Below are 15299 nucleotides of genomic sequence, written 5' to 3' on the forward strand. Positions count from 1 at the left end.
GCATAGACCTAAAGATATAGAAATTATGTCTCAGTTAAATAGAATCAATAACTTCTGGCATCAATGAGAACATATAAAATCCATATTACAGTTTCACAAACTGTTTTTTTAATGGGGGAGAGCCAGACTCCTTGTAGAAATGACTAGGTCTAGGGCTGGGACAAAACACACAAACACACACACACACACACACACACACACACACACACACACGATCTTAGCAAAATAATAGAAAACTCCAGGAAGTCAGTGGGACACAGGACCCAATACACAGACTTGCTACTGACCAATAGACAGAATTTTCTAGTGATAAATAAAAAAGACAGCAATGTCAGGTTATAACCCACAGCATTTCCAATACATAGGTATAAATACAAAGAAATAAGTAATGGAATAGCTAAGTAATGAGGGAGAAAAACCTATCTACATATAGAAGAATCCCTCCTAGCTCTGCACCTTGAGTAGTGGGATTACAGTTATGCCCCACCACGCCGACTCCCTGGGTTCATGATACAATGGATGCTGAAAATAAGTATTGCTGTGACTTTTTTACCCAACACACAAACTCAATCAGATTGTAACAAGAATATTGGATAAATTCTAATTGAGGGCAGTGCTATAAAACCCATGACAAATATGCCTCCGAACTGTCAAAGTTACCAAAAGCAAGGAAAGTCTAGGAGACTGTCAAATCAAGAAAGCACGATGCTGAACATAATGTAGTCACCTAGATGGGTGCTGGAGTGGAAAAGAATCAAGGAAAATGTGAACTATGGAACTTAGTTAATTAATAAAATAGGTTTTCAGCATTCTGGTTCTTCAGCCAAAGACACAGAAGCATTTTCTAACTAAAAACATTTCAAGATACTGTGATATAAATGACCAAGATGGCATGTGTGTGTGTTTTGTACTAATGTCGTTAGGAGAGACAGCCCAAGAGTGCACTGTTAACTTGGAGGGAGATTCAGACACTCACCCTCTCCCAGAAAGCTTCAAAAATCATTTCTCAAGTGATTTGCCTTTGCACTTCTGTGCTTTATTACCTTTTAGTGCAAAGTACCTTTCAAAGTTTGAACATTACATTTCTTAAGAGTTTCTGCACATTGAGATATTTATTTCACCCAAAGTGAGCAAGCTAATTAGTCCCTGTTCCAGCAATGCTATGACTAATGCAGAAACATTAATGCAGCCAACAATGTGCAGGAGACAGCAGGAAAGATTAACTGACAATCTTCAGTTGGAACAACAAACATGTTTGCATATACATCTATGAATATGCATAAATAATGACATGTATGTGAAAACACAGGAATATATAACCGAACCACAATCATGGTGATGCATTCACTCACATGGTATGTATGTGTGCATAATAATAATTTATACACACAAACGCATATAAATACTGACACACAACCATGTATGAACCATGAATGAGCCACACATATACAAATTCATACTCACACACAATGTATACATAGTCCTATGGGTCATGTGTGCATCACTTGTGTCATGTAGGTCTGAAACAGACAAGCCTTGAGGATACTTTGTCAATGTACTAAGCTTGAGTTACTGTATGATTTCACTCACATATGGTAACTAGCATTGAAAAATTCTTAGAAAGTGAAATGGTAACTGTCAAGGGCTGGGGAAAGGGCAGGAGGTATCATTATTTAGTGAATTTTGATTTTCTGTTTAGGGGTAGAGGAGAAGATGGGAAGGGAGGAGAGAGGGAGAAGAAGAAAAAGAAGGGAACAGTAAAGAAAGGGAGTGGAAGGAAGAGAAAGAAAAGGTCAGGGCAGCACAGGGCAGGGGAGGGAAGGGAAGCAGAAAGCCAACATCTGGGAAGTCCACTGGCGCGGATCCCTAGCCTTTCTTCATGGAACATACCAAGTTCCAGACTCCAGACTCATGGCCACATTCTTTGGACATTCAATTAAAAACATGGTGAGCTATGCTACAAGCGAATGACTACTAGGAAGACATAGTTCCCTGGAGAATTGGACAAAGCTCTCCCAAGATCCAGGATCCCAGATTATAGCCAATGCTGAGCCTGCAGTAGGCCTGCTTTGTTAGCTCTTCCTTGCTGGCAGCAGCCTTGCTAAAAGGCTCCACTGTTTCTCTGAAGCTCACTTCATACCAGAGATAGGTGTGATCTATAGATTTGGTCTGCAGAAGGGTAATGCTTGGTGTATCCTGTAGAGGTGGGACCTCGATGGACTGTTAACCATCAGTTCACCTGCACACACCTTGCCAATCACAGGTGGCATAAGTACAAAAATATCTACAAGCAAAGGTAATGTTGAAGGGGATAATGCTGTATAACCTGATGAGTATCCCTGCTGGTAATTAATCAGAAATTTATGTTATAATTAAGGCCCAAACTGACTTGAATAAGCAATCATTACATTATTACGTGAAAAATCATTACATTACACACAATGAAAAACCGCTTCCAGATGATTTGCCTAATTGAGAAATGATTTGCTCTGTGTGTCTATTCCCTATGGATGGCCAATCATCATCCAGTGTGGGGGCTGGTTACACTGAACACAATCCAGGAGTGCCAGCTTTGTGTCTCTGGTGCCTCCTTCATTCCACCTGCCTCATTCAGTCCAGCAGAGGCCTGTAGTGTTCACTGGGTTCCTAGGCAGGCAACATGGAGGGAAATGGTTTCCGTTTTGCGTAGACCAGGCCTTTCCACTTAGTGAGCAGACAGATGGAAAAAGCCTGCCACTGATTGGGCAGAGAGGAATGGCTATCCCCTAGAGGAAAAAGCATGGTTCTCTTTAGAGATAACAAATAATAAAGAAGGCCAGAAAGAATATGCCTGGGATTAGGAGTAGACAAGTAGGAGCTTTAGGCAGAGTAGCGTGAGTCCCTACAGGTCTGAGCCACTCAATTATAATAGGGGCAGAAGAGCAGAGAGAAGTTGGGGCAGGCCTCTTGCCCGTGGTGGAGCACACACTGGGAGCAGATCCCCCAAAACCCAAGGACAGAAGGACACTAGACAATTTAGGAGGTATCCCTTGCCCTATGGGGTCCCACTGGAACCAACCTCAGCTACCCATGTTCGTCTTAACCTCACCTTTAGCTTGCTCCTTTTGCTCCTTCTGTCTGCTTGGAGGCTCTAGCAGAGCTCTTCAGGGATGTGTCTAACACAACGTGGGCAGCCATTGCTCCTCCCATGCCCCTCCCTGCCTGATCCCATCCAGCTTTTCTCCAGTTCCCCCAGGTAACCTATCAGGATCAGGGAGGACAGCAACAAATCCATTTCATTGTTACGTGCATGATGCACCACGTGAACTGAGGCAATAGATTTGTATTTTACCCTAGTTAAGGAAATCAAGTGATTTTCAGCTTTTCAATTCCAGACAACTTGAGTGGGTATGTGAGGTTAGGAGATTGTGGGAGAAGTCAGCCTGTAAATACCCAGAATCCACCAAAGCCAACACCAGGAAATTTTGTACACAAACTTGCAAGAACCTGTGCTAATGTCCACTAAAAATGGCAAAGGAGGGCTTGACCTTTACACAGCATGGTTTCCTGGCAGACAGTTGGCACTGTGCTTCCCAAAGTTCTACATATATATGTATAAAGCGTATATAAAGTATATAAATAAATCTGTATAAAATGTGTATATATTATATATATATGTAAAATATATAGTAGATCTGAAACATTTTAATACATATATTTTATAATATATAACTAGTATAATAAAATATATGTTATATAATATATAAACATATTTTCTACTATTTATTTTTCTAAATTTTTTATTGTAAAAATGTACAGAAGGGTTACAGTTACATGAGTAGGGTACAGAAGGGTTACAGTTACATGAGTAGGGTAATGAGCACTTTTCATAGTAAGCATTGTTACCTCCTCCTTTATTTTCCCCCTACTATTACTTCCCTCCCCGCCTTCCCAACTCATCCAGCCCCCCCACCCTGACCTTGTAATGTTCATTTTCAGTATAGTGTCCTATACATCTCATTGTCACAATGGGTCAGCCTGCATCCCCATTTTAAGCGGTTCTGTAATATCCCTTCCCCTCCCCAAATTACAAAAATGTTTATACAAGGTGCAGAACACCAGCATAAAATCCAGTGGAAACAGAGGTTATACCATCGGGAAAGGACGTACAATAGAAACTAAAGAATCACATAGTGCATTGTAAGTACATTAATAACACTTGCAAGAAAGGAAAACAAACCTCTTGACCCCATCTTAGGGTTCATTTTGCTTAACATTATCTCATGTGGTCTTATGTATATAGCCTTCGATTTTCTCTGCTTGTCCTAGATATGTACTAGTCACTGCAAATAAGGGAAACCTTGGGATGTATATTTCTTTGGGCCTAGCTTACTTCAGTTAATACAATTTTTTTCAAGTCTTTCCATTTCCTAATGAAAGAGGCAATGTTATTCTTTCTGACGGAGACATAGAATAACATTTTATATAATTATATCTATCTATATGTATGTATGTATCTATCTATATATATCTATGTAAATATCTATGTATCTATGTATCTATCTATCTAGATAGATAGATAGATAGATAGATAGATAGAGATAGATAGATCTATATCTATAGATAGATAGATATATAGATAGAGATATATCACATTTTTATTGTGAAAATGCCATACAGAGGTGTTACAATTACTTGGACAAGATAATGAGTACATTTCTTATCAAGCATTGTTGCCTCCTCCTTTGTTTACCCTTCCCATCCCTTCCCATACCCCACCAACCCCCATACCAGATCCTGCCCCCACCCCTGACCGAAATTTTAAAATTCGTTTTTCGACATAATGACTTGTACATCTCATTGTTGCAATGGGTCTACCTGTATCCCTAGTTAAACGATTTATTTTTCCCCTTACCCTCTACAAATTAAACCAACATCAAATACAGTGAAAGCAGGGTTTATAGCGTGAGGGAGGTACATACAAAGCAACAAAGAAATCATCTTATAAATATGTTAGAAACAATCACATTTTAAAAAACATTTGAATACTTATTTTGGGGTTCATTTCCCTAATATCAACTTGTCTGACCTTTTCTTATTGACACAGACATATACTAGATATTGCAAATAAGGGAAACAATGGGACCTATGTTTCTTTGGGCCTGGCTTACTTCACTTAATATAATTTTTCCCAAGTCTTTCTATTTCCTAACAAATGGGGCAATATCATTCTTTTTTTCTTGATCAATTCATCTACTGAAGGGCATCTGTGTTGGTTCCATATCTATGGTGATTAATGCTGCAATAAACATGGCTGTGCTGGTAGCTTTGGTATGACCTTGTCTTTGATCGTTTGGGTTAATGCCCAAAAGTGGGATTACTGGGTCATAAGGGAGCTGTATGTGGAATCTTTTGAGGAACCTCCATACTACTTTCCAGAGTGGTTGAACAAGTTTACACTCCCACCATCAATGCAGTAGGGTTCCCTGTTATTACAAGACTTCTTGATTATAGTCATTCTAGCTGGGGTGGATGGAATCTTAGCGTTGTCTTGATTGGCATTTCTTGAATGGCTAGAGAGGTTGAGTATTTCTTGATGTCTATTGGCCATTCGTATTTCCTCTTCAGAGAAGTCTCTCTTTATGTCTGTAGCCCATTTGTTAATCAGACAGTTGTTTCTTTGAGGATTTGTTGTTGGGGGATTTAGTTTTTTGAGTTCTATGTATATTTCAGATATGAGATCCTTGTCCTTTGTATGGCTAGTGAAAATATTCTCCCAGTCCTTGGGCTTTCTGTTGATCTTGCTAGTTATGTCCTTTGCCTTGCAGAAGCTCTGCAGTTTCATGCTATCCCATTTGTCCAAACTTTTTTTGATTTGTTGTGCTTCTGGATCTCTATTAGGGTTCCTGTGCCAAGGAACCCTAAAGTTTCTCCTATTCCTTTCAGTAATGTTTTCAGGGAGTCTGCTTTTATTTTGAGATATTAGATCCATTTTGGAGTTGATTCTGGTGCGGGTGATATATATGGATCTAGTTTTAGTTTTCTACAAGTGTTTAACCAATTTTGCAAACACCATTTACTGAGAAGGTTATCTTTTTTCCAATATAGTTCTTTAGCTCAATTACTGAAAATTAGGTGGCTATAGGTCGGTGGGATCATTTCTGGGTCTTCAGTCCTATTCCATTGGTCCTCAGGTCGGTTCTTGTGCCAGTACAAGCTGTTTGGATTTCTATGGTAGAGTAGAATTTGAGTAGAGTAGAGTTTGAGTAGAGGAGAGTTTTCTATGGTAGTTGAGTTTGAATTTTGGTATTGATCTTCCTCCAGCACTGCTCTTTCTACTCAGGATTTTTTTTTTGCTATTCGGGGTCTTTTATTCTTTTTTTATATTTTTATTTTTTTATTGTGAAAATACTGTACAGAGGGATTACCATTACATGGGCAAGATAGTGAGTACATTTCTTATCAAGCGTTGTAGCCTCCTCCTTTTTTTACCCTTCCTATCCCTTCCCAGCCTCCCCCGCCCCCCCCCACCCAAACCTCCCCCACCACCAAAGTTGTAAAGTTCGTTTTCGACATGAGAATGTGTACTTCTCATTGTTGCAACGGGTCCACCTGTATCCTTATTTAAATGACTTGTTTTTCCCCTTCCCCTCCACAAATTATACTGACATCGGGGTCTTTTATTGTTCCATATGAATTTTTGGATTGCCTGTTCTATTTCATTGGAGAATGAGGTTGGAATATTCATAGGTATCTCATTTAATTTATACTTAGCCTTTGACAGTATTGTCATTTTCACGATGTTAATCCTCCCAATCCAGGAGCATGGGAGGTTTTTCCCTTTGCTTAGTTCTGCTTTAATTTCCTTTCTCAGGTTTTAAAGATTTTGTCATAGAGTTCCTGTGAAGGTGACTCTTTTGTTAAGTTCACTCCTAGTATTTTATTTTTTGTGGAACTATTACAAAAGGGGGTGCTTTCCTAATTTCAGCCGTGCTCTTCTCTTACTGCTGTAGCTAGGCATTCTAATACTAGTTTAAAGAGGAGTGGGGAGAGTGGACACCCTTGTCTCATTCCTGAATTTAGAGGAAATGGCTTTAACTTTTCACCATTAAGTATAATGCTGGCTGCAGGTTTGTCATATATAGCCTTTATTATATTGATGAATGTTCCATGGATTCCTAGTTTTCGAAAGCCTTCATCATAAAGGGGTGTTGGATCTTGTCAAATGTTTCTTTTTTTGCATCTATTGAGATAACTATGTTGTTCTCATCCTTGCTCTTGTTAATGTGATGAATTATATTGTTTTGCATATATTGAACCAGCTTTGCATCCCTGAAATGAATCCTGTTTGATAATGGTGTATGATTCTTTTCATGACTTGTTGAAGTCGATTGGCCAACATTTTGTTGAGAAGTTTTCTGTCAATAATCATCAAAAAATAGGTCTATAATTCTCTTTTTTGATGAGTCCCTGCCTGGTTTGGGGATGAGGGTTATGCTGGTTTCATAAAAAGAGTGTGATAGTGAATTTTTGCTCTGCATTTCATTAAAGAGATGGAGAAGTATTGGTGTGAGTTTTGCTTTGAAGGCCTTGTAGAATTGAGCTGTAAATCCATCCAGTCCTGGACTTTTCTTGGGTGGGAGGTCTCTTATTGCTGCTCTATTTCGATGCTTCATATGGGTCTGTGGTTTTCAATCATCTTGGTTAAGTTTGGGCATGTCAATATTTGCTAGAAACTAGTCCGTATCTTTTAGATTCTCAAACTTATTAGTATAAAGGTTTGAGAAGTATCCCCTTATATATTATGAATCTTGGCTGTTTCTGTAGTTATATTTCCATTGTACTCTCTTGAGTTTGTTTATGTGGGTGTGTTCTCTTTTTTCCATTCCATAGGATTTGTTAAGGGTCTGTCAATTTTATTTTTTTGAAGAGCCATCTCTTTGTTTTGTTAATTCTTTCTATAGTTTTTTTTTGGACTCTAATTCATTTAATTCGGATTTAATTTTATTTGCTTCCATCTACTGGATTGGGGTTTGGCTTGTTGTTCTTTTTTTCAAAAAGCTTTAGTTGCCTCATTAAATTGTTGGTTTCAGATCTTTCCAATTTGATAATGTGCAAACTCAGAGCTATAAACTTGCCTGTGAGTACTGCCTTTGCTGTGTCCTAGAGGAGCTGGTAATTTGTGTGAACATTTTTGTTGAATATCATGAACATTTGATTTTCCTTTCTAATATCTTCCATGACCCACTGGTGGTTCAAAATTGTGTTGTTCAGCCTCTATGTGTTACAGTATTTACTTTGGTGGCTTTTGGTATTGAATTCTAATTTTTTTCCCTTCTGGTCTGAGAGAATGCAGGGTATAATTTCAATGTTTCTGAATTTAGACAGATTTTCTTTGTGGCCTAGAATATGGTCTAATTTGGAGAATGTTCCATGTGCTACTGAGAAAAAGGTGTAATCTGATGGGGCTGGGTCAAATATTTGGTAGATGTGGGTTAAGACTAGTTGATCTATGCAAATTTTAAGATCCGAAGTTTCTCTGGTGACTTTTTGCTGGGTGGATCTATTTAGTGGGGATAGTAGTGTATTAAAGTCCCCCACAATTAATGTCTTTGGATCTATGTGAGATTTGAGAGAAAGTAGCACTTCTTCTGGTGCTCCATTATTTGGTGAGTAGATGTTTTAAATCATAATATCCACCTGAAGGAGAGTTCCCTTAATTAGAATGCAGTGACCTTCTTTGTCAGTTCTCATTGATTTTAATTTAAAGTCTATTTTATCTGACATTAGTATAGTAACTCCCATCTCTTTATGGCAGCCATTTGCTTGATATATTTTATTCCAGCCTTTCACTTTCAGAATGTTCATTTTTGTGGGTAAGTTGTGTCTTTTGAAGAAAGCAGATAGAAGGATATTGCTTTTTGATCCAACTGGACAATCTATGATGCTTAACTGGAGAGTTAAAACCATTAAAATTGTGAGTTAGAACTGAGAGGTGTTTGTCTGTCCCTGCCTTCTTATACATTTTTTGGGGGAGAAGCTGTGCCTTGGCTGTTCTTGTTGTGATTACGTACGTGTTTTGTACTATTTATAATATGTGTATATCATACATAATGTATGTAATACATACTATATCTATAAATATATAAGATATATATATATATATATATATATATATATATATATGAGGAATTTTGCTGAGTGGCTTCATTCAAATGGAAAAACCGTTAGTGCATTTCATGTGTGCAGCAGCTTGATGAGAGCTGATTTCATTTTACAAATCATTGAGAAGCCAAGGAACCTCCTCTATGCACACAGAATAATAAACAGTAGGGCCAGTTTTCAAGCCCAGAGGCTGGATCCTCAACTACTATACCACCTTGTCAACCAATGCCAATCTAAACAAAGGAGTGGAAAGAAGGGTGCAGCTGTAAGGGATGCAGCTGGTGCTTAATGCAGGTATAAATCAAGGTGTAGACTAAATATGATGCCCTTTTCCACTGTGTTTCTCCTCCTACCAACTCCTACTTTTCAGGAATTAGGTAGTGATTCTTGCATTCAAACCTGCTCTGGAACTGGAGCAAGTGTCAGGCTTGACCACATGCCCAGGAAAAGAATAAAGACTGGACTTTTTTCCCACGCCGCCATCCCCACCCCCTTGCCCTCTGGCTATTACCTTTCATACAGGTAATTTCTGTATGAAAGGTAATTCCTGTATGGATAATTCTCAGCAGCAACGCTAGAGGGTAGTCAAGTTCCTTCTGGCAAACCACCAATGGGCATGTATAGCTTTGAAGCCTCTGACTGGCAAAGAGGTTATGTTTTAGCTTCATGACAAAAATCAGCATGTTAACATTTTGAAGTGTTTGACATTGAGGAAGCACTTACTCCTGCTTAACCCGACGCTTCCCAAAATTATTTGAACACAACACACTCATTTTGTGATTCTTCCTGAATTGGACAGGATTATTCAGGACAGCCTAAGTGGAATGCCCTGAGGAACCCATACTTCCTGCTTCCTGGTGGCCATCCAATGGAATTCCTGGAGTTCTGAAGCAGAGAAGCCTCCATTGTGTAATGGACAAACCCTACAGACCCAGCCCACCTCAAGAAAGCAGGTGATCTCCTTTGGTTGACCCTATATCTAGTAACTGGCTCCAAGATGGGCCTCCCCTCCTTCCACCCCACTCTTCCTTTCTTTTTTTATATTTTAAAAGTGCCAAAATACACAGATTATCAATTCAGAACCCATCCATATCCTCCCATATCTAAAGAAGTTAAAATGCTCCATATTATATAAATGCTTCACAAGTAGTATTTTTATTGTTTAGGAAACCCTGAGAAAAAGAAATGCATGTACAGTTTCCTGACAGATCAAATCACTCTCTTAAATCATTGTGATCAAAAGTGAGTTGAATTCATGGATATAGAACGTGTACATGAAGGAGCTAAATGTTTTATCAGAATATTAACGTTCAGATTTATTTTCTATGTATTTGAAACTTATAATGGGACTGTAAGCTGAGTACATCTGACAAATTATACACACCAGGAAAATAAACAGTCTCACAAGAACTACATGACACTGCAAGAGCTGACACCTGAGATTTGCAGAATCAAAGTCTGCAACTTAAATGGCAAGAAATCTTAAAGTTAATTAATTTTCAAAGGTGAGTCTTAAGGTGAGTTTTAGAAGAGAGATTGGAAATGCTTAGCTATGTCCGAGTTCAATATTGAAAGAAGCAAATTCAAAGAGGCACCACCTCTTTCTCATGAGTCATTCAAAAGAAAAGACATATTCAGTTTACAAAATGCAAAAAAAAATCTATTAAAATGGTATAGAATTGTTTGTAATGTCCAGCACACTTGACAATATAAAGAAAATTATTTTAATTCTATAAAGACAGGAGTTCTTATATTAAGCCTAGTGATAAACTCCTGAACTATTAAAGGACTATGATAACTAAATCCAGAGACATTTAAAATGGGCATAATCATATTGCTATTGCTTTCATCAAGAGGAAAGTAAGTCATCTTGAAAACATACATGTGAATTTCTGAAAATTATTTTCCTTTCACATTTTTACACACTGCCAAATTTCCATAATGTGTGTGTGTGTGTGTGTGTGTGTGTGTGTGTGTGTGTGTGTGTGTGTGTGTGTGTGTGTGTGTGTTGTACAGAGACTCGAATGCAAAAACACAAGGCCTAAGGTTATCTATTGACTTTTTCCCTCAAGATTTGCACTCTACCCACTTGAACCACATCTCCACTTCTGGCTTTTTGCTGGTTAACTGTAGAAAAGATTATCAGATTTTCCTTTCCAGGCTGACTGAATCTAAATCCTCTGATCATAGCCTCCTTCATAGTTAAGATTAAAGACATGAGCCACTCGTGCCTTGCCATAATCTTTTTATACACAGACACTGAGACATTCGAAATTGTTGAGTAAGAAACTTTACCACAAGGCACTACTTTTCTTGTAACTTTTAAAACTGCAAATGTATCTTGCTGGATTGATTTTTGTTTGAACCTGATATTTTTTACACATTTCACATTGCTTTTGTCAGGGTGAAATAGGAAATAGGCTTGATTAGATACATAAAAAAGTCTTAAAAATCTTATGATCTTTCCTGCCCACCCTGGCTTTGAACCATGATCCTCAGTTCTCAGCCTCCTGAGTAGCTAAGATTACAGGCATGAGCCACTAGCACCCAGCTGAAAATTACTGCTTTAAAAAATGGCAAAACTATTCTTGACAAATATCATGAACAAATGTGGCCCCATTGGTAAGAAGCCCCTTTGCCTCCAACCATTGTCCCATTCGTTGTAAGTGGATCCAACTACAGTATTGAAACCCACCTATGTAGACTAGACTGAAGTGCACAATAATTGCTGTTACTCTAATCAACCATTTTGGGATGCCACAGGCACTCTGCTCTGCCCAGTGCCTTTCTGTTCCCTTCACTCTATATCCTGGGTTTAGGCCCCAGGTCCAATCTTCTCAAAAAGTCATGGACTCTTGTTAAATAAGTCATTACAAGGGATTTCATGCTTTGCTGGCTTTATACTTCATGCCTGGAAAATACACCAATGGTGTATTTGTGGGTGGTCACCTGAATCAAAATTGGAGTACTGTTTCTGTGACAGGTAATAGCAAAATCAACAGTTACCAGAACTTTTCTGCACCCCTCTTCCGGTACCTGATGGAGAACCAAGGCTTCCTCTAACCATCTGGTACTCTTTGGTCTTCAAGATGCTTAAGCAGCCCTCCAGTGCTCCTCCTCTGCTTTCCCAATAGATGTAACCACCATTCTCAGGACTGGAAATGTCTAATGATGAGTATGCCACCAGCTACCCCAAGTGGTATATCCCAAAGCTAAAGGTTTTAAGTCTTGACGTAACTTATTTTCATGTATGGAAACAGAACAATGAAAATTGCTGAATTTTTTGTAAGACAAGGGAATTGAATCTCATGGAATGAGAGTTATATGAGAGAGAGAGAGAGAGAGAGAGAGAGAGAGAGAGAGAGAGAGAGAGAGAGAGAGAGAGAGAGAGAGAGAGAGAGAGAGAGAGAGAGAGAGAGAGAGAGAGAGAGAGAGAGAGAGAGAGAGAGAGCTCGGCTAGATGAGGAAGCAAAGGCAAGAAAGGGCAAGGCTCTGATTTCAAAAACTGGTATTTGTGGGGGTGCAAAGAGCTATTTTTGGAGCTGCAAGAATTGTATGCATTGGGTATCATCTCAAATCCAATTCATAATTTAAAAGTTATATTTTATCCAGTATTATGAGCTGTTTTACCTTGTGGGATCAACTTGCAACAAGAAAGTGTGATCTATCATCTTCTATTTATTTGACTGTCTGCCTGGATGTCATCTACATATTTTGCAACCACTTAAACTAAGAACATGAACTCATGTTCTTTAGGATTTGTTTGCTTGCTCACAGCTGACACTCTTCCAACTGAATCAGGCCTCCATTCTGTACTTTGATTAGTTAACTACAGATGGAGTTTTGTGGACTTGTTTTTAGGAGTTTCTTCAAACCATGATTCTCCAGTTCTCATCCTTCTGAGGTAAGATTATAGGAATGGGACAATGGTGGAAAGCAAAGGGGCTTCTTTCTGATGAGGCCACAGTTGTTTACTTGTCAATAATATTTGCTATGTTTAAAAACCCCAGTAATTTCCAGCTGGATGCCAGTGGCTCATGTCTGTAATCCTAGCTACTCAGAAGGCTGAGAACTGAGGATCACGGTTCAAAGCCAGTCTGTGCAGGAAAGTCCGTGTGACTCTTATCTCCATTAAACCACCAGAAAACAGGTGCTGTGGCTCAAGGGACAGAATGCTAATTTTGAGCTGAAGAACTGAGGGACAATGTCAACCCAGAGTTCAAGCCCTATGACAAACAAACATTAATTTTCAAATGCAAGATTATAGTAATGGAGAACTAGTTTTGAAAAGAAAATTCAGGACAGCACCTTGGACCTCAGTTCAAACCTCAGGACATACAAACAGGGACACACAGGCATAACTTCAAAGTCATAAACACTATGCAACCCATCTCAGGACACAAGGCTCTTTTACATAGCTGCTGACTGTTCCTCTCATATACAAGCATCCAAAGAAATTATTTTCTTTTATTATACAGTCTTGGAGGTTTCTTTGAATAATCAATTCAAGGTTGGAAACCATACAACATAGAAGATAAAATAAACAGATGGATACACACCTATAATACTTTCATTCAGGTGTTGGTAGGAAGCTTGGAGGTATGACTCAACTGTGGCTGGCACAGCAAGACCTATGGCAGAACAACACTGAAACATCAAAAATGAATGAATGAATGAATGAATACATTTATTGTCATAGTCTGAAACCTTATGGCCCTCACAATTGTCCTGATCATGATAAGCATCAAAGAAAGTGTTTTTCTTATGGCACACAATGAAACAAGTATACTGATAGCAAGGAGCCTAGCATGGCTGACCTGAGGCTGAGCAATCTGAAATAAGCCAGTACTCTTACCCCTGCAGGAACATTCTGGTGACAAACCAAACCAGTCATTGTTCAAAGTAGCTTGGCCTATAGCTTCTGTAAGCACACTTACCTTGCTGGGCCATTTCCTTCACAGTCTGCAATTGCTGAGAAACTGTCACAAATCTCTAATTTTCTTAGGTTGTTCACTTCCCTGAACATGCCCTTTGCAGAATTACTTCTTCCTAGAAATTTATTCCATACCACTATCTCTCTCCCCATCTAAACTTGCTTACAAATACCATGTACAAGTCTACATTGGGTGATTAGACTTTAGAGGGGGATGCCTCTGTGTAAGAATATTTTACCTTCAATAGCTATATATACAACTAGACATCCACATGTGTCTTTCCTCATGGCTATTTCTACTTCCTGTGCAAACCACATGTTTGGGACCAGCCTAGGCAGAAATGTTTGCAGGACCTCAGCTGAGAAATGAGCACATTTGGAGGAATTACTCAAGTGGAGGAACACTAGGAGCACAAGGCCCTGAGTTCTGTCTCCAATATCACACACACAAAAAGGCAGAGGTTTGTTTGTTTTTTTTTTTTTTTAGAAAATCGAGGAAATACAGGCTTAAATGACAATATTAAAGAACTGCTATTAACTTAATAGAAAAGATGAAGAATAGTAAAGTTATAAAGAAACGTCCTTATTTCTTGGAGACTTATACTGAAGTGTTAGGAGTGAATTCTTTAATTAAATTTAATTAAATTCTTTAATAGCAACAGTAAAGTGGATAAGAAATAAAACAATAAAATTTGCACAATTTTTAAATGTGCCTGCTGATAGGTAAATATTCCTTATATAATTTTTCTCTACTTCTGCTAGGCTAAATTTTTTTTTATAATATGTATGTAAACATCTCTAAACATCCAGGAAAGCCAGAGAACACACCAAGAATATTCTTGGTGCAGAGGCACAACACCAAGAATGAGTCTCCACATCTGCAGAACTGGTGTCAAGAAGCTACCGATTGCACAGTGCCAGGGGCAGACACCTCAGCTGGAGCTGCCACCCACATCTGCCATGGTAGCCATCATTAGGAACACTGCCCACTGTCACTGCTGATATCTTTGCCAGGCAAGAGTCTAAATGATCCCTTCCTGAAAAGCCTTTACCTGACATTTCAATTGTGTAGAAAATGAAACAGGCACAGATTTGTTGATGTTAAAATTAAAGTGTATCTTTATCATCAAACACTTTCCAGAGAGCAAAATGCAAAACCATGAGTTAAAAGAATGACCATAAAACATACTTAACTGGTATTGGTATAAGCAATGAAAACATA

The 15299-nt window shown here is 38.5% G+C and overlaps 1 long non-coding RNA gene across 1 annotated transcript in view; it reads right to left on the minus strand.

Moving 5' to 3' along the window:
* Nucleotides 1–8911: 8911 nt before the first annotated feature.
* The window catches only part of LOC138833462 (uncharacterized), a 30977-nt gene continuing 24589 nt past the window's right edge, over nucleotides 8912–15299 (minus strand). The window contains exons 2-3 of the long non-coding RNA XR_011373927.1: nucleotides 13704–13791; nucleotides 8912–8931 (exon numbers count right to left, since the gene is read on the minus strand). This is a non-coding gene — a long non-coding RNA (uncharacterized lncRNA). The remainder of the gene's footprint in view (nucleotides 8932–13703; nucleotides 13792–15299) is intronic.

This window comes from Dipodomys merriami, unplaced genomic scaffold, assembly GCF_024711535.1.
Source record: "Dipodomys merriami isolate MVZ:Mamm:240054 unplaced genomic scaffold, mDipMer1.0.p SCAF_2081, whole genome shotgun sequence".
Lineage (NCBI taxonomy): Eukaryota > Metazoa > Chordata > Mammalia > Rodentia > Heteromyidae > Dipodomys > Dipodomys merriami.